We start from the raw sequence: 22,769 nt of genomic DNA, 5'->3' as shown, positions 1-22,769 counted from the left end.
TTCTGATCGTCTTTCCTCTGATAGCCGAGCAAGTGGTGTACGGGCTCAATAGAAAGTCTATGAGTCCGTACACCGCTCCGAGGAAAGACTATCAGAAATTAAGTGGAACAGCGCTCACCCGAGCACTTCTGCAGTTTTGTTTTAGTGATCAGTTGGGGTCTCAATGCTCAGACCCCCATCGATTAAAGTTCTGACATATCACTATGACCCACCAAAAGTTTTTTTTAAAGTTTAGTTACCCCTTGGGGACTGAATTTATTGGTCTGAGTTAATGTATGGGCCTGGGGTCTTCATTTGCTTAGGGGTTTGGTCTGGGGTATAAAACAATTTAGGGTGTCTAGTTTCTGAATTTTTGTGTTGCTATAGACGTTGAAAATGGCTGCAGAATTGCAGGGGAAAGATTTCTCGTCAGGAGAAGTCGCCATAACGGTCTGTGTCAGATGGAGAAGAGAAGAAAAGAGAACGACTCCCATCAGAGAAGACGTCACTTGTGAGTCACTGGATCTTTAGGGGATCTGTCCCCTCTCCTGACATGTCTGTTATAGGAAATCCTTGTATTCTATAAAAAGTCTTTGTTACCATTCCTATTGTCAGGAGGATGTGTGATACACAGTGTGATACTGTCAGCGACGGTTGGAGACTGTCAGTATGTAGGGACACAGCCCTTTGACAAGGGGAATCGTAACACTCATTTGTCAACGCTCGCACAGAAAGGTGGTGTTTAATATAGACACGACGTGGCAGGGCGGTGGTGCAGAGGGGAGCCCAAGCTTGTGGAACAACCCAGGGACTATGGTCTACTTAATCCGCCACTGGATGGAGGTTCACCTTCGACAAGGACAATGACTCTAAACATACTTCTGGAGCTAACCTGAAGATGTTTAAGGGGAAACATTTAAATGTCTTGGAATTACATTTAAATCCCAATCCTAAATACAATTGAGAAACTGTGGCATGACTTGAAGACTGCTGCACACCAATGCAAACCATCTAACTTGAAGGAGTTTGAGCAGTTTGACCTCGAAAATGAGCAAAAGTCATAGTGTCTAGATGTGGTAAGCTAATAGAGACATACTCCAAGTAACTTGCATCTGTATTTGCAGCAAAAGGGGGCTCCACAAAGTAAGGATGGGGTGAATACTTAAAAATGCACATTAAAAATATTAATTATTGTTTGATTCCCAGTAAAAAATATTTAGCACCTTCAAAGTGACAGGCATGTTGTGTAAATCCAATGGTATAAACCCCCAAAAATCCATTTTGATTCAGGTTGTAATACAATCCAGGACGTAATGCAGCAAAACAGGAAAAACACAAAGGAGGTGAATACTTTTACAAGGCACTGTATGTCTGTAATACAGCCTCATATGAATAATAGCATGATTCTTATTGAAAAACATGCACACCAACAAATTTTTGCCGCCGCAATTCAACCCGCAAATCTGCGAGTGAATTGCGGCCCCATTCATTTCTAAGGGCCCATACACACGACCATGGTTTCCACGGTCCGTGCATTGCCCAGGATTCTCATAGAAATTAATGCACGCAGCCATTTGCACGGCCCGCGATTTGCATGCAGCTCGCCGGTGATACTCCGTGGCCGTCCGAGCCGCAAATCACAGCCATGCACACCACTACGGTCATGTGCATGACGCCTTAATGAATGAAATCAGAGGCATACGCATGTACAATAGGCTCCTTAAGGTTCAGTTTTATGTCTCTGTACAACTCGTGTGCATGAGGCCTAACGCATCTTTATATGTATGTTAGCTAATATGCTCTAATAAATTAATCTAATTTACCAAATGAATCTTTTTTGAAGGTCTGAATTCACATTTTTATCGTTTATTTACATTATTAGAATCCAAAATGTAAAAAAACTCCCACCATGGCAACAATACAAATATATAAATTGAAAGGTAGCGGTTTGTATTCTGTTGTAAGGCTAACACATTTCAATCACTCAATCCTAAATAAATATTTGCTTGGCGTAAAAGCCTAGAACAACTATGTCTGACACCATACTTAAAATATCATGTACCAAAACTTGACCCTTTGCCAAAATATTTACTGACTGAATTTTACAATAGTATGCAGTAAACATTAGAGTTGGCATTACATGTAACACACGATTATAAATCATATTCCCTGAAGAAAAATTATATTTTAAAAACATAACCTAAAGGCTGAAATAGTAAAAGCAGGAGCAAACATTCTTTTCTTAGGGGATTTGCTATACGTTTAGAAGGAGTTGACACATATGCTTGTAAAGACAAACATAAGTTTGTTGGCTTGGTGAAAATTTGTTCCTAATAATGTGAATTTTTGACAGATATAATGCATCACTTCATGAAACTGTAGTCCAGGGAGTCCTTAACCATATGTAACTATTAATTCCATCACATGACTGTTTGCTGGTAAACAGAATAAAGAAATGTGCAAAACGCTGAAAAGTACAAAAAAGAAGTAAGGAAAAATAAAACCTGAGCATACTTAAAGAAAAAAAAAGATATTCCCTTGCCCATGTCTTATTTACAAGGGTAAAAAGACGCTGACTAGTGGTTACCAGTGATTTCCTTTTTCCTCCTTAATTAACAGAACAGTATTTCTGCAGGGTAAAATAATCCAGTGACCAATAGTGACCACCAGCTCTCCAATGTGAAGCCAAGCTATAAAATAACTCTCTACAAGTCAGTCTCCTAAACTTATTTACTGCATTTATTTAATCCCTTAGCTCAAATACGGACCTACAAATAATGTTTAAAGAGTACCAGTCATTTTCTGCTGACGTGTCTGTTTTAGTAAATACTTGTATTCCCCATGAAATAACAATTCTGGAGCATCTTTTCTTAGAACTCTCTGTTGTGCCGTTCTTCTATTATCCCTCCTAGAATTTTATAAATACATTGACATCTGGGTGTCACCAGTTGGAGGTGTGTCCCTATACATTCTGACCCTGTCCAATCAGTGCTGTCAGAGTGAGACTGTTTAGGGACACACCCCTATGACAGGGGAAATGGTAATATTCAGTTGTCAATTTGAACATTAAAGGGATTTTCCCATCAGGGACATTTATGACATATCCACCTCTGGGACCCGCATCTATCTCTAGAACGGGGTCCCCCTAAATCCCGCTCTACATCTCTGTGTTGCAGCTGAAGCGTGTGATTTCTGACCATAAAGAAGAAAACAGACTGAAACAGGTTTTCCTCAAGAATTGCCCTGTATTTACTGCCATCATACTTTCCTTCAATCTTGGACAGTTTTTTAGTCCCTGCCAATGAAAAGCATCCCCACAGCATGTTGCTGCCACCACCATGCTTCACTGTGGGAATGATTGATCTTGGAGTGATGGAAAGCGTTGGGTTTGGGCCACACATAGCGTTTCCCATGATTGCCACGAAGTTCAATTTTAGTCTCATCTGACCAGAGAACCTTCTTCCATATGTTTGGGGAGTCTGTAACATGCTGTTTTGCAAAATTAAAATGTGTTTTCTTATGTTTTTCTTTAAGCAATGACTTTTGCATTGCATTGCATTGTATTGCACCAGTCCCCTATTGATACTAAAAAAAAAATCAGTTAAATAAAGTTTTCACTAATATAAAGAAAAAAGTATTAAAAGTAAAAAAAAAAACACTTTTCTCATGTTTTCCAAAAATAATGTAAAACACTAAAAAACTAAACATAAAGATGTATCCAACCTTATATTCTAACGAATTGCATTAAGTTAAACAATTTGTCATGATACCAATTCAATGCAATCGCACACCATGAAGTAAAAAAAGATATACTTTAAAAGTAGAAGCTTTTTTTAACGTGGGAGTCAATGGGCGATGGATGGCCAATGGATGCATCTGATGGATGCCATTTGTCACCCATAGACTCTTATTTAACGTACGGATGTAGCCGTCTTTGCCTTGACTTTTAACGCATTCAATAAACAATTGCTAGATCTCTTATCTTGGCTTTTTCAATGAGTTTTCAATGGCTTTTGTTGTGCGATATCACATTGCAGCAAGTTATCAGAATCAAGTTAAAGATGGCTACATCTGTATTAGTATAAATTATTTAACGTATTCGTTTCTTCACTGGGTGTAGTCTGTGACTTTTTTAACATGAGAGATAATTTTTTTTAACATGGGAGTAGACGGGTGACAGATGGCTGACAGATGGCGTCTATTGGAGGTATCTGTTGAAGGTATACTTTTTTTTACATATTTATTTGATATCTCACGCCATACATCTTGGGTTGTGCCAGATTTAGAGCAAAAGTAAGGGAGGACACATCTGTTATTCGCTGCGTCTGTAAAAGTACAAACTATTACAATATATATACAATATAACATTATTCATCATGCACAGTGAACGCTGTAAAAAAAAAGAAAATGCAGAATTGCTGTTTTTGTATCACATCACGTCCCACCAAAAATGAAATAAAAAGTTAGCAAAAACTTGTATGCACCCCAAATTAGTACCATTAAAAACTACAGCTTGCCCGCACAAAACAAGCTCTCATACAGCTCCATTGATGAAAAAAAAAAGGAATCGTCTCAGAACATGGTGACTGAATGGGGGTGTAATGACGGGGGTAGGGAAACGGACAAGTGAGCCCTAATCTACCCGCCACTCTGTCCCTGCCTACTTGCAACGACCCGCCCTAGGCGACGGGGTACAATTTGGCGGCGGTCCCTACGCTCAGTAAGTGCACGAGACAAACAGACAAGGGAACACCAAGCAAAGGGAAAGGGGCAGTTGCCCACGGCAACACCGTGAGCAACAAGAGTGGTGAACGAGCCGAGTCAAACCAGGAGTGCACGAGGTACCAAACGCAGAGCAGGAGAGTAGTCAGTAAGCCAGGGTCAGTATGGAGCAGGATCAAATAGTTAGGAGCTGTAGCTGGGCCAGGAAACCACACGAGAAGAATCACAAGCAAAGGAGGAACAGGAAAGGCAGGTATAAATAGACAGAGGGCGGGAGTTATCTCCGTCTGGCCAGGCTGCGATAGGCTCTCCCACTCCTAAGCCTGCCATCCTGAGTGGTGTAAGATGGAGGCAGTCTCAGAGACATAGACACAGGTGCAGACTGATTACCTATGGGAGTATACACAGAAGTTGTGCCTGGCAGATCCTTTACAGGGGGACTCAAAATTAAACTCAAAATTTCCTATTAGGTTATTTAAAAATGGCTTTTCTAAAGTATATTTTCTTCAAAGTCATATACCATAAATGTATTATAAGTTTTCCAATACATAAGTGCTTAAACAAGTTTCACACTTTTAGAATTAGCACAAATTAGGATTTATCATATCTAGGAGTTCAAAGTCACGTATATTCCTCAAAAGCAATAGCATGTTTTAGCAGGGAAAACCCACTGTTTGGTGAAAAATAGAATTTTGAAAGACCTCTTAATTCTAACTACAACAATTTCCTGGGGTGACGAAGGTATAACTTATAAAATACTCAAGTATTTCCCAGGAGGGCATTGCTCAAAACTTCATCTCCCTCCCTAACCTGTAAAGCCATATTTCAGTACAGACTCAATAAAAGACCTAGTGTTACATTTTTTGCATTTAGTAATTTTATACTAATGTGATTTCCTTTCATAAAAACAGCAGCAGGAAGTAGTTGAGATTTATCTATTATAGGCCAGTGATGTGATATGACAGGTCAGAGGTAAAATATAATATTACAGGTTTAATGTAACAGTATAAGGAGATCAGCAGATACTATTGTTCATGACGGAGTGCTTAGATTAGTCGTGAAGCCTTAATCATTTATTTGAACAGAGAATGTTAAAGAAATGTATTATTTTACAGGCAACCATTTCTAATCCTCGAAATGAAAACCTTACTATTATCACACAATTTTCACCCTTCTATTTCCAATAACATAAAATGCATTGACATGGATACTGATTTTTCTTTTGTTCCTCTGTCCTCATGCTACAAGATTTGCTTCTTCATACAATTTGCAACTAGTCCTTCTACAAATACATATAATTAGAATTGAAAGAGTTTTTCTACCTAATATAAAAAAAAACACCAGTAAATATAATTATTGAGATTTCGTCTTCTATCTAAGTTGTTACAAATTCTATATAGTCCTGTCTTACATATATCTCTTTCTGTGTTTTCCAATATCCAAAAGTTACAACCATAAGTTGGGGTTTCGTTTTTTTGCATGTGCATGTAGAGATGTTTGGAAGTGTTTATTTCCTATTGCCTTTGATAGCACGGACATATTTTGTAGTGTTTACTGATGTTGTCATCACTCACATCAGTATAGGGGGGTTATCACTACATGACTAGACAATCTTGCTGTTTACGAGTCTGGGAAATCTGTGTGATAAGCAGTGTGGGAGCTGTAAAAGTGGCCATGATGATTGTCAATCAGCTTTCTCAGAAATCAATTGTCTAGTACAATTTATTTTAGGAAGCCACGTTCAATCACATTTTAATTTCAAGTTGTGATTGAACGTGAATGAACATTCACTCTTCCAAACACATGCTCAACGCTACATTTTTCCAATCCAACCTATTGAATAAAATCTTATAACACCACAAATGAGGGTGATGATGTGACTCGCACACCCCGAGGCAACACCTGAGCGGATGGAATCTGGAAGGGCTTATTGAGCGGCATGAGAGCGGTGTATAGTGGTGTGTAACCAAACTGAGAGAGCAGATGATAGAGAGGAGGACAGGGTTTGAAACTAAGCATAACGTACGACTGACAGCTGTAAGACCAGACAGCTGTAATAATAGAGGCTTCGATCTGTTGTATGAGATAACGACGGTGGGATAGAGGAGACCAGAGAGGAGACTGAGCAAAGGAGACCAAGATGGAGTTACTCTCATTCCCACCCCCACTCTGATTGTGCACTCAATCGTCCACTCAATAGAGCCAAATAGAAGCGCTGAAGTGCACTAGGGAAGAGGGGAAGTGTTGACGTTCACTGGGGAAGTGGTAAAGCAGTGTAGAAGCACGGAAGTGCTGTAGGAGCAGTGAAGTACTACTGTACAATATCTGAAGCAGTGCTAAAGTGGAATCGATGCCAGGAGATTTGGCGTCAGAGATATTGGTGGAGAATCCTATAGGCATCAAGGGATACTGGGCTGTGGTCTGCAGACCCAAACTTCTTAGCAGTAGCAGCACAGCTGCGTAGCAGCACCGGCAGCAGAGTGGCAAAAGAGGGCTCATAGTGGTCTCTGTTTGTACACTGGCTGGTAAGTAGATTCAAGACTGTTCTAACTTCCACCCCTACAAGCCTGGTTGTTCCTGATTGCCCTATTGCATTCCGTGTATGTTTTGCCGACGACCTATACTGTACATTCTGATTGCCATAACCTCATTTTGATTGACTGTTTATGATGGGTGTGGTAACTGTAAAACTCTTGGCAATATCATATATAGTCAGCAAGGTGGAATGGCAGTCTTACTATTCTGAAAGCCTGATATTTGCTAATATGGGCTGCTTCAAAAAGCAGAAATCAAAGCAAGGTGCACTAACTAAATACTTCACTTCGAAGCAGTCCCTAAATATAGAAGAGCAGGATAAGGGAATAAGGCATAGAGGAATGCCTCCCCATTATCACCCAAAAACTCCCTGGATGCTATAAATCTTTCAATGGATTCTAAGGAGTTTTCCCTTAACGAAAGTATCCCTGCCTCCGAGTCTGTACCAGCAGTAGCTAACCCTGTCAAAAATCATCCTATTACTGAAGCAATGCTCCACTCCAGCATACGCTTGATAAAGTACAGGGGAACACAAAGGCTGATACTAAAAGTGTTGCAAAAAATATTAGATCTTGCCTGGGGCAACTCGCAGACCGTACAGCCAAAGTGGAATCGTATACTATTAATCTGGCTAATACCTGTAATGCTCTAATTGATCTAAATAAAACCATGCAGGAGAAAATTGACGCCCAAGGTCTAAAACTAATAGATCTAGAAGATAGATCTAGGCAAAATAACCTACATATTAGAAATGATCTCAGATGGTGACCTCTGCTGCTACAATGATAAAGCTCACAGTATTAACAAACCCAAAAATATACAGGCCTCTAGCCCAAAGGATGTAATCGTTAGAATCCATTTCTTCCATATAAAGGAGGAGATTCTCATATCTGTATGAAAAAAGACAGACATGACTCAAAAATCTCTCCCCTGATACACTTGCCAAGCATAGAGAATTTAAGGAGTTCACATCAATCCTTACATCTAGACATATACGTTACAGATGGGCTATCCATCTAAATTGTTGTTATTCATAGGTACACACAACCTCTATGTGCCGCAGGACAGCAGATATACGAAAACTAATTGTAGGGTGTGCCCCGAACCCACTTATGTATATCTGTTAAGCACCTAATGTTATGTTCTGTAATCCCACTGTATTTATATTAGGAGAAAAGGTTATTTTCCATAGAGCACTATATATTTTGTACAGACGGGACTCTGTGAAGGCACATTAGCATCAGAGGTCAGTTGTGGCGTGCGGCCCCTTTAAAAAAAATTGGAGGAACCTATTTTTTTTTTTAAATAATAAAGATTTTTTTTATAGTGACAGTTGGTGAGTGATTGATAAGAGAGACAGAAAGAGTGATGCATGTGGGATAAGCAGGAGAGGGAAAAAGAAGTCAGCACAAAGTGGGTTGATTTGCCCGAATGGAGCGTGAGCCACTGTGGGATAGCCGGGCAGGGCGAGAGCTGTCAGATTGGAATTGCCAAGTGGGGCGTGAGCCGCTAGTTTGGATAGCAGGGCAGGGCGAGAGTTGCCAGGTAAGGTGCATGCTACCTAGTGACTGATCTACCATAAAGACTTTGTATTGCTACGCTGAATGGCGTATCGCTAGCTCAGCACTTCATATGAGAACAAAGATGCACTGCACCACAAGTTTAACTTGAGACTGAACCATAGACAACACGATGTCCCGTTTTTACCAGTTATATCAGAAACTGCCAAGTATAGAGCCTATTTATTAGTGAAACCATCAAGCTTATGTACCAAATGTTGTAACCATAAAGATTGTGCCTCTGTTGGAGTAAAGTTATGTCCAGCATCTTATACCTGTGTCGTTTTAAGTTCTTGCTGTGCAATTTCCACTGAGGGACTGTAACCATCCTAAACCCCCTCCCACCTGTTACATATTCCTTGACTGGGCCTGGATTACAACTGGAAAAGAGGATACAATAGCGCTGACATCATAGCCAGCCAAATTGGCTGTTATACGTGGAAAAGTCTAAGCCTAAGAACTAAGTCTGGAGCTGCACTCTACATTGGGGATATGTTAGCTGTCTTTACGACTGTATTTGGATTCATTAATTTATCCTTGCTTTTGAATCGCTCTATGTATATTGATTCTAAAATAGCTTGCTTTTAAATCTATTTTCCACCCGAGCTCTTGCTAGCAAGCTCGAATTATCACTTTAATACCGGTGATGATGATCGTTTTGTGTATTCCGCCTAAAGTACTAGGGGCGGTATCCCAAACGATTTCTCGGGTTTACCCAATCCATCCTCTATGTTTTTGATTTTTTCTTATTTATACTTTTCTGTGTTGTTGATTTTTTTTATTATTATTTTTGCATTTGACTCTGACTAACCATGAAATTTGTAATTTGAAAAAACAGGATTGTATAAATATTTTGTGGACCATAGTATGGAGTTTGATATATACTAAATATGAAAGACCTTAATTCTCCCCAGAAGAGAACAAAGTGCCAGGTAGATTTTCTTCAAGCGACACACTTACTGGCTGGTGACATTTGGAGATTCACCAATAGCAAATTCCCCCACATCTTCCACGCTACTTCGAATAAGAAAGAAAGAAAGCTGGAGTGCTCATTGCCCTTGGTAAATCTCTTAGCTGTCAAGTAGAAAGCCTGGAATCTGACTTGCAAGGAAGATATATTATACTGCAGTGTCCCTTCCAGGGTCAGTTATTTACGATTGTGAACTGACATATATGTGCCTAATAGGGGACAGTATGGGTTTATTAATAATTTGTTGACTAGGGTCAGAAGGATGGCTCAGGGATATATAATTATTGGGGAAGACTTCAATTCAGTGGTCAATCCAGATATTGATGTCTCCTTCTTTTCCAAACCACATTCCTCTTCCATCCACATTGGCTTCTTTTTGTGGATAAACAGCTATTACATTTAATTAGCCGGGTTGAAATCCTCCCAAACACATGGTCAGATCATGCTCACATTCAAGTTTCAATCATGAAAGTTCTTCTTGGATTTGAATATGCATATTTTAAATTGGTTGTCCAGTCCTTAAAAATCTATAGCCTGTCCTCAGGATAGGCCATCAATATCTGATCGGTCAGGGCCGTGTCCCATGACCCCCGCCTATCAGCTGTTTTGAAGGGGCCGCAGCGCTCGTACAATAGCTGCTTCCCCTTTATTCCTTAACTGCTCGTACTGTGAATCGCGAATGCGCTTTTAGCAGCTGTTCACAGTATTACAGCCTTCTCCCATGCACTTCAATGGGAGAATGCTGTAGTACTGTGAAGCAGATAGGCATAAAGATAAATTGAGGAAATCAATGCGGGAATATTTCATAGACAACAATTCCAAAGATATTTCACACTCTATAGTATGGTGCGCACACAAGGCAGTAATTCGGGGGGAATGTCCTAAATTCCATTTAAGACTAAAAAAATATAGAATAATAGAATATTAGACCTAATTCAAAGATTACAGGTAGTGGAACAGAAACATAAAGAGAAACTAGAGGCTAATTTATACAATGCACTTTATGATATTCGTATGCAACTAAAGGCTATCTTGCTGAATGAGTACAGTCGTAATTTGTGACAGGTTAGAGCTCAAGCCTATGCTATGGGCAATAAGTCTGGTAAGTTATTATAAAGAATTAAACACAAAAAAGCGGCAAGGACTATAGAGAAATTAACCAACCGTAATAGGCGGGTAATATATGACCCAAATAAAATAGTAGACATATTTAAGGACTTCTACTCTAAATTCTTTAACCTGCACACAAATGTAGACACCATTTGCCCTTCAAAATTTCAAATTGAAAGTTTTTGGGATAAATTGAGGTTTTCAGTTCTTGATGAACAGCAACAGGTGAGCCTAAATTCTAAAATACTAGTGGAAGAAGTAGAAGATCCAAATAAGTTATTGAAAAATGGCAAATCTCCCAGGCCGGACCGCTTTATTAACGAATATTACAAGGAATTCTTCCCAATTTTGTCACATTACCTTAAAAATCTCTTCAATCACTTTTATATGGGGTAGGGCCCTCCAAAAGAAATGTTTGAAGCAAGAATAGTAACAATTCATAAAAAAGGTAAGGACTCACTCTTTCTCGAAAATTATCGTGCAATCTCATTACTAAATGGTGACCTTAAAATCTTTGCAAGGGTGCTGGCGAGGAGATTGTCACTAGTAGTGGACTGCCTAATCGGCTCAGACCAGGTGGTTTTTATGCCCAGTAACCAAACTAGAGATGCTACAAGGCAGGTGATTGGCCTGGTTCATCTAGCGGCCCGTTCGAAACTCCCCAGTTCCCTCTTGTCTTTGGATTCTGAAAAAGCATTCGACATGGTGCACTGGGGGTTCCTAAAGGCGACCTTGTGTAGGTTCTGGGTTTTCTGGCTCATTCCTACAATCAGTCTTTTCCCTATATAGTAATCCAACAGCAAGGGTATATAGTGCTTGAATCTTATCCAATTTATTTGTTATTTAAAATGGCACCCGTCAGGGTTGCCCGCTATCCCTCATGATTTTTAACTTGACGATAGAACCCTTGGTCCATGCAATTAGATCAAATAAATAGATCCAGGGAATAGAGTATGGATCTGAAAAATCTGTCATCGGCCTTTATGCAGATGACATAGTGATCTCAGGCACAGACCCTATAAATTCCCTGCGAAACCGGAGGAAAATAATTACTGAATATTCTGAAGTGTCATTCTATAAATTAAATGAGACCAAATGTCGGATATTTCTTTTTAACATGTAGCCACAAATTAACTTTGTTCTTAAATCTGAATTTTCTTTTTCCTGGGATCCAAATTTTTTTTATACTTAGGTATACTAATAGCTAACTCCTTGGAATTAATTATGGAACTTAACACTAATAGATTAATAACTCAGGTGAAATTAGAAATTAAGAACTTCGATAATATCTCATTTTCCTGGTTTGCTGGAGTAAATATAATAAAAATGTATATACTCCCTCTGACTCTATATGTTTTCAGATGTGTCCCGCTGCAGTTTCCAAGATTGGTTTTGAGTGAGCTACGGAAATTAGTATTAAATTTCATATGAGATAAGAAACGAGCAAAGATAAATAAGAAAACTCTACGAATGGGGGATATGGGGGTCCCAGATCTGTATTTTTATGATATTTTTCATGAAGCAGAATGGTGTTTCTGTGGTTACAAGTATTGCATTGACCTACTGGGGACATCGATTCAAAACAAGGAAGGAGTGAATTGGCCCATGGGTCTAAGAAAGAGTACAGAGTAGGTACCAACTGTCGCCATAATGAGGAGACCAATTTAGTCTTTGCTTTTGGCTTCTTTTTTTCTATGTATGCCACTGACTTTAACTACTCTTCTAAAATATGCTTAGATTAACCCCCCCCCTAATGAAAAGGCAATCTTAACAATCTAAATATTTCCGTTTTTGCCTCTCTGCATTTCAGCAGCCATGACTTTTTTATTTTTTCATCGACGTGGCTATATGGGGCCTTGTTTTATGCATTTTTTTTTTTTGCGTGGTTTTGGGACCCTAGGGCTGGCTGCAAAGGGATCCCCCAGACTACAATCGTGTCACCGGAAACACGATCCAAGTGGGGAGTCCCCTTTGATCATGGACCACGGACGACGGCGATCAAAGGGTTTAATACCTGGGGTTGGATTTTGTTTTGATCCCAGCTGTACTCAAAAGGTTTCCCTAAGTTCAGGAGCTATAAGTATCAGCTCCTGCTTTGAGGATGAGCACTCACAGGAGTGCTCATATGTCTTTTCTACAGCAACGCCAAAAGACACCACTGTAGACTGAGGACCTGCACCGCCTGCCGTCAAAAGACAATGGGCGGTTGGAGAGGGGTTAATTGGCTTTAATTTAGAGAGTTACATTAGATTGTGAGCCCCATGACGACAAGGGCTGGCATGAGAGCTTTCTCTGTACAGACTGTAAAATATCTAGATAACATACAGCATGTAGCAAATAAATACCCTGTATACAAATATAAATCTAAATAACTCTAGTACTTATTATGAATTCAAGAAGTTCAAAAGCTTCAACTCTTTGGGAGGCCCTGAAGAAGGAATTCCCCCGAAACCAAAATAGAGGTCCATTATCACAATTCATGACAAGTATTACCAGTAGCTATTGTCATAGAAAATCATTTCTCTACATATAATAAAAGTGTAAACTTTGCGTGTCTGTACATTGAAAATATTTGCGGAAAAAAATAATTGGGGGATGAAGGATAAGTGATAGAATGCATTAAGATCATTTTTGGAATGTTTGTCTGTTTGTGCACGCATCACATAAAAACTACTGACTCAGAAAAACATAGGGGTCAACTGGAAGTAACATTTTGTTTTGATTTCATCGTAATCGGTTCATTGAATCAGAAGATATGTGAATTTAAAGTTTTCAAAAATTAATTTATATTGCATTAGTACAACAACAACAACAAACACATGGTAACCATGGTAACCAATCACATTTTTACTTTCATTTTGTATTGTCTTGGAAAAATAGACACCAGTAGGTTGCAATAATTTCATCTATACTGTCACGAAGCGGGTTAGTGGATCCACTAGGCCGTACCGCCGTAGCGGGGAGGCAGCTGGCTAAACAACGGGAAACCCCAGCAATACAATGTCCCACACAAGGGTACCTGGATAGTCCGGACAGTGGCCGCAGCTCTGGCACTGATGGAGATGGGTGCAGCAGGAAACGCCAAATGTGGCGGATGACACAGGTGCCGCAGGTTGCGCCAGACGTGGCGGATTCCTCCGGACGTGGCAGATAACACAGGATGTGGCGGATTCCTCCGGACGGGGCAAATGACACAGGACATGGCAGATTCCTCCGGAGCTGGCAGATGACACAGGACGTGGCGGATTCCTCCGGACGTGGCAGATGACACAGGACGTGGCACACTCAATACTAAAGGCACAACACGGGAAACAGGAACAAGGCACGTGTAACAACTGGAACGGGAAACACTAAGGGACCATTTGCAAGACAGACTGGGAAAACTAACAACGCTCAGGCAAGGATCAGAAGGCCTGGGGCCTTCTTATAGACCAGGAAATCATGGCAGTTGATGATGATGACAAATTCGTAAGTGTGCGCGCTGGCCCTACGGGACACAGCAGAACGGAGCGGAAGTGAGCGCTGGCGTCTCTTAGGAAGGAGATGGGGACCAGCTCTCACAGATCCATGGCTGCGGGCGTCGAGAGGTGAGTAAACCCGACGGCCCGCGGCCATGGACGCTACAGTATCCCCCCTCTTACGCCCCCTCTTCTTGGGGCCAGAGCGAGAGAGGAATTTCTTAATAAGCCCAGGGGCACTGAGGTTCTTTTCTGGCTCCCAGGACCTCTCCTCAGGACCAAACCCTCTCCAGTCCACCAAATAGAAAGTCCTTCCTCCTACCGTCTTGCAGTCCAGGATCTCCCTCACCTCGAAAATATCAGAAGAACCGCTGGGAGCAACTGTGGAACTAGAAGTCTTGCTGTAGCGGTTCAGGACCACTGGCTTCAGGAGGGACACATGAAAGGAGTTGGGGATTCTGAGGGTAGGATGCAGCCGCAGCTAATAGGAGACAGGGCTTATCTGTTGCAGAATCTCGAAATTGACCAAGGAACCTAAGAGCAAACTTGTATGAGGGTACCTTTAAGTGAATGTTCCGAGAGGACAGCCAAACTTTAATCCCCGGAAGATACTGAGGCGGCTCTCTTCTCCTAGTACCTGCTTTTCGCTTCATGCGATCGACTGCCAGTAAAATAGAGGACCGGGTCTGTTGACAGATTTGCAAAAAGTCCCCATAAGCAGAGTCAGCAGCGGGTACTTGAGATGTGGTCGACACTGGAAGAGGGACTCTAGGATGTTGACTGTATACAATGTGTAATGTAGTGGAAGTGGTGGACTCACTTGTGTGGTTGTTGTATGAGAACTCAGCCCATGGAAGAAGCTGTACCCAGTTATCATGCTGTGAAGAGATGAAGTGGCGGAGATAATTCTCCATGATCTGGTTAATCCTCTCAACTTGCCCATTGGACTGGGGGTGATAAGCTGAGGAAAAGTCCAATCTCACATCCAAGAGTTTACAGAGGGCTCTCCAGAACTTTGATGTAAACTGAACACCCTGATCTGACATGATGTGAAGAGGCAAGCCATGCAAGCGAAAGATGTGTAGCATGAAGAGACTCGCCAGACAAGGAGCAGAAGGTAGGCCGGTCAGTGGGATGAAATGTGCCATCTTAGAGAACCAGTCCACCACCACCCAGACAGTGTTCCATCCTGCTGAGGGGGGAAGGTCTGTGACAAAGTTCATCGCAATGTGCTGCCAAGGGGCATTGGGTACAGGCAGAGGTTGAAGCAGGCCGGTAGACTTGGAGTGAGTCACTTTGTTAGAGGCACACACCGTGCAAGAAGAAACAAACTCCAGAACATCTTTAGGTAGCGTGGGCCACCAGAAGTGACGATCAATCAGGTCTCGGGTTTTACAGACACCAGCGTGCCCAGCCAGTTTAGAACTGTGTCCCCAGTGGAGAATTCTTCTCCTGTCTGCCAACCGAACAAAAGTCCTCCCAGGAGGGATGTCTCTAACCTGCAGAGGATTAGCAGTTATAATGCAGGACCAGTCTATGATAGTCTGAAGGGACTCCCAATGTGTCCTCCGTCTCAAACGATCTGGACAGGGCATCGGCCCTCACATTCTTGTCCGCGGGATGGTAGTGGAGCACAAACTGGAAACGGGTGAAGAACAGTGACCACCTGGCTTGACGGGGATTCAGTCGTTGTGCAGATTGAGGGTAGGTAATGTTTTTGTGGTTGGTGAAGATCAGGATGGGGTGAGCAGCGCCCTCTAGAAGATGTCTCCACTCCTCCAGAGCCAATTTGATGGCCAGCAGCTCCCGATCTCCAATGGAGTAATTGCGCTCAGCAGAAGAAAAAAGTCTTGAATAGTAGCCACATACTACTGCCTTTCCTTTGGAGCTCCTCTGGAACAGAAGTGCACCTGCACCAAAAGAGGAAGCGTCCACTTCCAGTGAGAACTGCCGAGATACGTCAGGATGATGGAGGATCGAGGCTGAAGTGAAGGCTTTCTTGAGGCTAATAAATGCGGACTCTGCCTCTGGAGTCCACACCTTGGCGTTCACACCCTTCTTGGTAAGGGTAGAGATGGGAGCCATCAGAGAAGAGAAGTTAGAAATAAACTGCCGGTAGAAATTGGCGAATCCCTGGAACCGCTGTATGGCCCTTAAGCCTTGAGGACGTGGCCACTCCAGGATAGCTTCACTTTCTCAGGATCCATCTTGAGGCCTTTATCCGAGATGATGTAGCCCAGGAAGGGCAGAGAACTCTTCTCACAGACACACTTCTCCAGCTTGGCGTCTAAATGATTCTCCCTTAATCGTAGTAGAACCTGACGGACATGCCTCCAATAAGTCGTTGGATCTGGGGAGAAAATAAAAATATCATCGAGATAAACAACAACACAGACATAGAGGAGATCTCAGAAAATATCATTGACGAATTCCTGAAATACTGCGGGAGCGTTACACAGTCCGAAGGGCATCACTAGGTATTCGTAGTGCCCGTCCAGGGTATTAAATGCCATCTTCCATTCATCACCCCGGCGAATCCGGACTAGATTGTAAGCCCCCCGCAGGTCTAGCTTAGAAAATGTTTTGGCTCCTCGTATGCGATGAAACATCTCAGATATAAGTGTCAATGGGTATTTGTTCTTGAGTGTGATCTGGTTGAGACCACGGTAGTCAATACAGGGTCGAAGGGATCCATACTTCTTTTTAACGAAGAAGAATCCAGCCCCGGCCGGGGAGGAAGACTTTCGTATGAAACCCCTCTCGAGATTCTCCTTGATATAGGCCGACATGGATAGAGACTCAGGCAAGGAGAGAGGATATACTCGGCCGCGGGGAAGAGAGACATTAGGAACCAGTTCAATGGGGTAGTCATAAGTCCGATGTGGAGGCAGCGTCTCAGCCTCCCTCTTGCTGAAAACATCTGCATACTGAGCAAACTGGGGAGGCAGTCCCGCCAATGACTGAGGCAGAGGAGGCTTGACAGGATGGATCTGCAACAGACAACGACCATGGCACTTGGAACCCCATTGGAGAACCTCTCCAGAATTCCAGTGCAGGACTGGGGCATGTAGTCGAAGCCAAGGCAGGCCTTGCAGAACAGGATTGATGGCCTTGGGCAAAACAAGGAAAGAAATTAATTCAAAATGCAGGACTCCAACCTGGAGTTTCAACGGCTTGGTTTTAGAAACGATGGGATCAGGCAGAGGCAGTCCATTAACTGAGGCAACAGCCAAAGACGTCTCTAGGGGGACTGTGGGCAGCTGAAGATGATCCACAAGCTCTTTCTGGATGAAGTTTGCAGCAGAACCAGAGTCAAGATAGGCAGAAACTTGATGCGTCCTGTCGCCAGACACTAGGGTCACAGGAATAGTCAGCTTGGAACTGAATGCTTTATTAGGTACCATTCCATCTAGGGTTGTCTCTCCAATCAGTCCTAGGCAATGGGGTCTCTCTGGCCTCTGGGGACACAGACGCACAATATGGGCTCCGTGGCCGCAATACAAACAAAGTCCAGAAGTGCGTCTGCGTTGTTTCTCCTGGGTAGACAGTTTGACATAGCTACTGTGCATCGGATCCTCTGGTGGGATGACTGAGGAGAATTGCTGGAAAGTAGAATCCAGCCTAGGAAGTTCTCTCTCTCGGAGAACCTCTTGGGAACGCTCCCGGATCCTCATGTCAACCCGGGTGGCGAGTAGGATAAGATCGTCCAGGGTAGATGGCAGATCGCGAGCAGCCAGCTCGTCCTTGATCCCTGAAGATAGTCCTTGCAAGAATGTGGCCACCAAAACCTTGTTGTTCCAGGTCAATTCAGCAGCCAGGATACGGAACTGGATGGCATACTTGCCCACGGAGAGGTCTCCCTGATGTAGGGTCAGTAAGGGTGCAGCAGCCGAAGAAACTCTCCCAGGTTCCTCAAAGATCGAGCGGAAGGTCAGTAAGAAGCACTGCAAGTCACGGGTCTCTGGTCCCTGATATTCCCACAGAGGATTAGTCCATGCCAGGGCTTTGCCAGTAAGGAGAGAAATGATGAAGGTGATCCTGACGTCATCCGAAGAGAAGGATCTGGCATGTAGTCTGAAGTGGATCAGTCACTGATTTAAAAATCCCCTGCAGGTCCTCGGGTCTCCGTCATAGCGTGGTGGTAGCGGCAAGAAACACAGGGGATTGGTACCGGTACTGACAGGAAGTGTAGCAGGAGTAACAGCAGGAATGGGTGTGGCGACGACTGTGGTTGGAGCAAGTAGCCGATGGGCAATGGCGTTCACCGACAGGAGGAGTTGGTCTTGTTATGAATGGAGATCCTCCATCTCGGCCAGCATAGCTTCTGTCGTCAAAGTCTCAGGTTGATCAGTGGGGTCCATGGCCTGAGCGTACGGTCACGAAGCGGGTTAGTGGACCCACTAGGCTGTACTGCCGTAGCGGGGAGGCAGCTGGCCAAAAACAGGAAACACCAGTAATACAATGTCCCGCACAAGGCTACCTGGATAGTCCGGACAGTGGCCGCAGCTCTGGCACTGATGGAGATGGGTGCAGCAGGTAACGCCAAACGTGGCGGATGACACAGGTGCCGCAGGTTGCGCCAGACGTGGCGGATTCCTCCGGACGTGGCAGATAACACAGGATGTGGCGGATTCCTCCGGACGGGGCAGATTACACAGGACGTGGCGGATTCCTTCGGACGTGGCAGATGACACAGGACGTGGCAGATGACACGGGATGGGGCAGACTCAATACAAAAGGCACAACACGGGAAACAGGAACAGGAACAAGGTCGGTATTGGTTCAGAGTGCACAAGACCTATAGGAGGTGCACGAATAGGGTCCCAACCCAATCGTATGTAGAGAAGTATTCGGCACACAGACAAATATGATTCAAAACTTCTTTCGTTTTATTTGTATTGTATTCAAACGCCAACAGGGTTCCAGTGCCTGACGAAGGTCTTATTGGACCGAAACGTTGCACTCCGCCCATGGCATTTGAATACAATACAAATAAAACGAAAGAAGTTTTGAATCATATTTGTCTGTGTGCCGAATACTTCTCTAGGAACAGGAACAAGGCACGGGTAACAACTGGAACGGGAAACACTAAGGGACCATTTGCAAGACAGACTGGGAAAGCTAACAATGCTCAGGCAAGGATCAGAAGGCCTGGGGCCTTCTTATAGACCAGGAAATCATGGCAGTTGATGATGATGACGATTTCCTAAGTGTGCGCGCTGGCCCTTTATGGATGGGCAAGAGCGTGCGCGCGCACCCTACGGGACACAGCAGAATGGAGCGGAAGTGAGCACTAATGTCTTTTAGGAAGGAGATGGGGACCAGCGCTCACGGATCCATGGCTGCGGACGTCGGGAGGTGAGTAAACCCGACAGCCCGCGGCCATGGATGCTACATATACTGATTGTTATATAAGGGAGAGGTTGCAATCAATCAGAATGCTGCAAATTTTTCAAGCTGCCTCAGACAAATTACAGCTATGATCTGATTGGTTGCTAAGGACAACATCTCCTACTTTAGTCCATATTACTTTTTTATGCGTCGGAGGCACATATAACTACCAATCAGGTTTCTGCTTTCATTGTCTAAGCTGCCTCAGAAAAAAAGAACTGTAATCTGATTGGTTGTTATGGACAACAGCTCCAACATTTGTCTACATTGATTTTTACACATAGTAAGGAGATATAGCAACCAATCAGATCGCTGCTATCATTCACCTGCTGCCACACAAGAATGTAAACTACAATCTGATTGGTTGCTATGGACAAAAGTTCCAACATTTGTTTATTTTGGTTCTTACACATAGAAGGGAGATAAAATAACCAAGCAGGTTGCTGCTTTCATTCTCCTAGCTGCCTCACAAGAATCTAAACTGTAATCTGATTGGTTGCTATGTACAACAGTTAGAACATTTGTCTGTATTGGATATTACACATAGAAGAGAGATAAAGCAACCAATCCGCTCGCTGCTTTCATGCACCGAGCTGCCTCAAAAAACTGTAATCTGATTGGTTGGCTCAAAGGGCTCGGACATCGGCCTCTCGGTCTCAAGAGAGTAAATGCCTTCCAGAAAAAGGTGAAATATTTCTCAATATAGCAGAAATGCAAAAAGAATGAGACTAACTAGGTCTCAATAATCTGAAGAAAATCATGTGGCGACACTTACAGATCATGAGGCGACACTTACAGCAGCTCAAAAACGTCAGGCCAGAACTCGCGCATCAGAAACTTCTACCCAGCGTGAGTCTCGGCTAAGTACACAGCGTGTTCGCATGGCGGCCTCTCGGTCTCTGGAGAGGAACGAGGTACGCGAAGTGCGACTATCTGCTGACTGACAGCACCATGCATCGTCACGTGAGTCTGAAACTTTCACCGACAGAGAATCTCGCTTGAGTTGTCAGAGAGCTCGCACAGCAGCCTCCCGATAGCTTGAAAGTAGTGAAGAACTTGAAGCGCGATTAATCGCCGATCGCAAACGTCACAATTATGCCAGAGCTCTCGAAAGCGTAGACCAATATCAACGTCGATTGGAATCAGCTAGAGGGAATTATGAACGCATGCGCCAAGATAATGAAAGTTATTTATTGACTGAAAGGGAAAGAGTAGATGAAATACGGCAGGCAGAAACAGCAGAACAACGTCAATCACACTGAGGGTATGTTCACACGGCCTATTTACGGACGTAATTCGGGCGTTTTTGCCCCAAATTACGTCCGAAAATAGCGCCTCAATAGCGCTGACAAACATCTGCCCATTGAAACACGAGGCGTATATTTACGCGCCGCTGTCAAATGACGGCGCGTAAATAGACGCCCGCGTCAAAGAAGTGACCTGTCACTTCTTTGGCCGTAATTGGAGCCGTTATTCATTGACTCCAATGAATAGCAGCGCTAATTACGGCCGTAATGGACGCGGCGTTCAAGCGCCTGCACATGCCGGTACGGCTGAAATTACGGGGATGTTTTCAGGCTGAAACATCCCCGTAATTTCATCCGTAATGGACGCCCTCGTGTGCACATACCCTTAGGGTATGTGCACACGTAGTGACCAAAAACGTCTGAAAATCCAGAGCTGTTTTCAAGGGAAAACAGACCCTGCTTTTCAGACGTTTTTTGACCAACTCGCATTTTTCGCTGCGTTTTTCGCGCCGTTTTCGCTGCGTTTTTTACATCCGTTTTTGGAGCTGTTTTCATTGGAGTCTATGAGAAAACAGCTCCAAAAACGTCCAAAGAAGTGTCCTGCACTTCTTTTGACGAGGCTGTATTTTTACGCGTCGTCGTTTGACAGCACAGTACGTCGGCAAACCCATTCAAATGAATGGGCAGATGTTTGCCGACGTATTGTAGCCCTATTTTCAGACGTAAAACGAGGCATAATACGCCTCGTTTACGTCTGAAAATAGGTCGTGTGAACCCAGCCTTAGAGGCTGATCGAATTCGACACTCTCTCAATATAATGTGTATTTCATCAGAAGATTCAGATGAGTCTGAGGAGTATGGTGCGGCAAACAATGTTGTTCCTCGGGTCAATAAGGAAACAGCAGGTTTTATGTATTCCCCTAGGATTGACTATGCTGAATTCGCTTCCTTAGGTGGTATGGTCGTAATTTGCAATTTTTGCGGTGCCCTCAAATAGAGAAAAGATCCAAATGGAATTTGTTGTTCAAGTGGTAAAGTTCACATTGAAAAATTTCAAGAACCTCCAGAAGTTAGAAACCAACTTTTAAATGGTGACCATCCACAACCAAAACACCTCTTAGACAGTATCCGTTCCAAATGACATCTTTTGGGGCAAAACTAATTACAGAGAGACCATTCATGCCAACCTTAAAGGGGCAAGGCCAAGTTTACCATCTCATCGGATCTTTACTTACACAAGATGAGGCAAATTTTCTTAAGATTTATTTCGTATCAGATTACAATGAACAGGCCAATATCAGAAATTAGAACTTTCCACAACTAAATAGTAACCTTATATATCCACTTCAAAACATGCCGCATCAGGTGAATCCATACGTGCATAGTTTCAAAGCTGCATTACAGTCTATTCTGCAGGGGCAAAGCAATGATTACAAAATGATCATCAGCGCAGATAGAAGTCCTGTTGCTGAACACCATGCCAGGTATAACGCCCCGTCACAGATAAAGTTGCAATGGTTTTAGTTGATCAGGAGTGCGATAGGCATGACATCGTGTTGCGCACTCACGACAATCGCCTGCAATGCATTTTCGCAACACACAGAGCTTATGACGCCCTGCAATATCCTTCGATTTATTGCCACGGCGAAGATGGGTACAATTTTGGACTCTACCGAGTTAATCCTACTACTAGGGTAACAAATTTTGATAAAAATATATCAGCCCAGCAATTTTATTCATACCTGCTGCAGATAAGGCGTAATAGTTTATCTGTTTGCAACGATTTTGAGGATTGTTC

Source organism: Rhinoderma darwinii, chromosome 3 (assembly GCF_050947455.1).
Source record: "Rhinoderma darwinii isolate aRhiDar2 chromosome 3, aRhiDar2.hap1, whole genome shotgun sequence".
Taxonomy (NCBI): domain Eukaryota; kingdom Metazoa; phylum Chordata; class Amphibia; order Anura; family Rhinodermatidae; genus Rhinoderma; species Rhinoderma darwinii.
Note: the sequence above shows the minus strand (reverse complement) of the source record.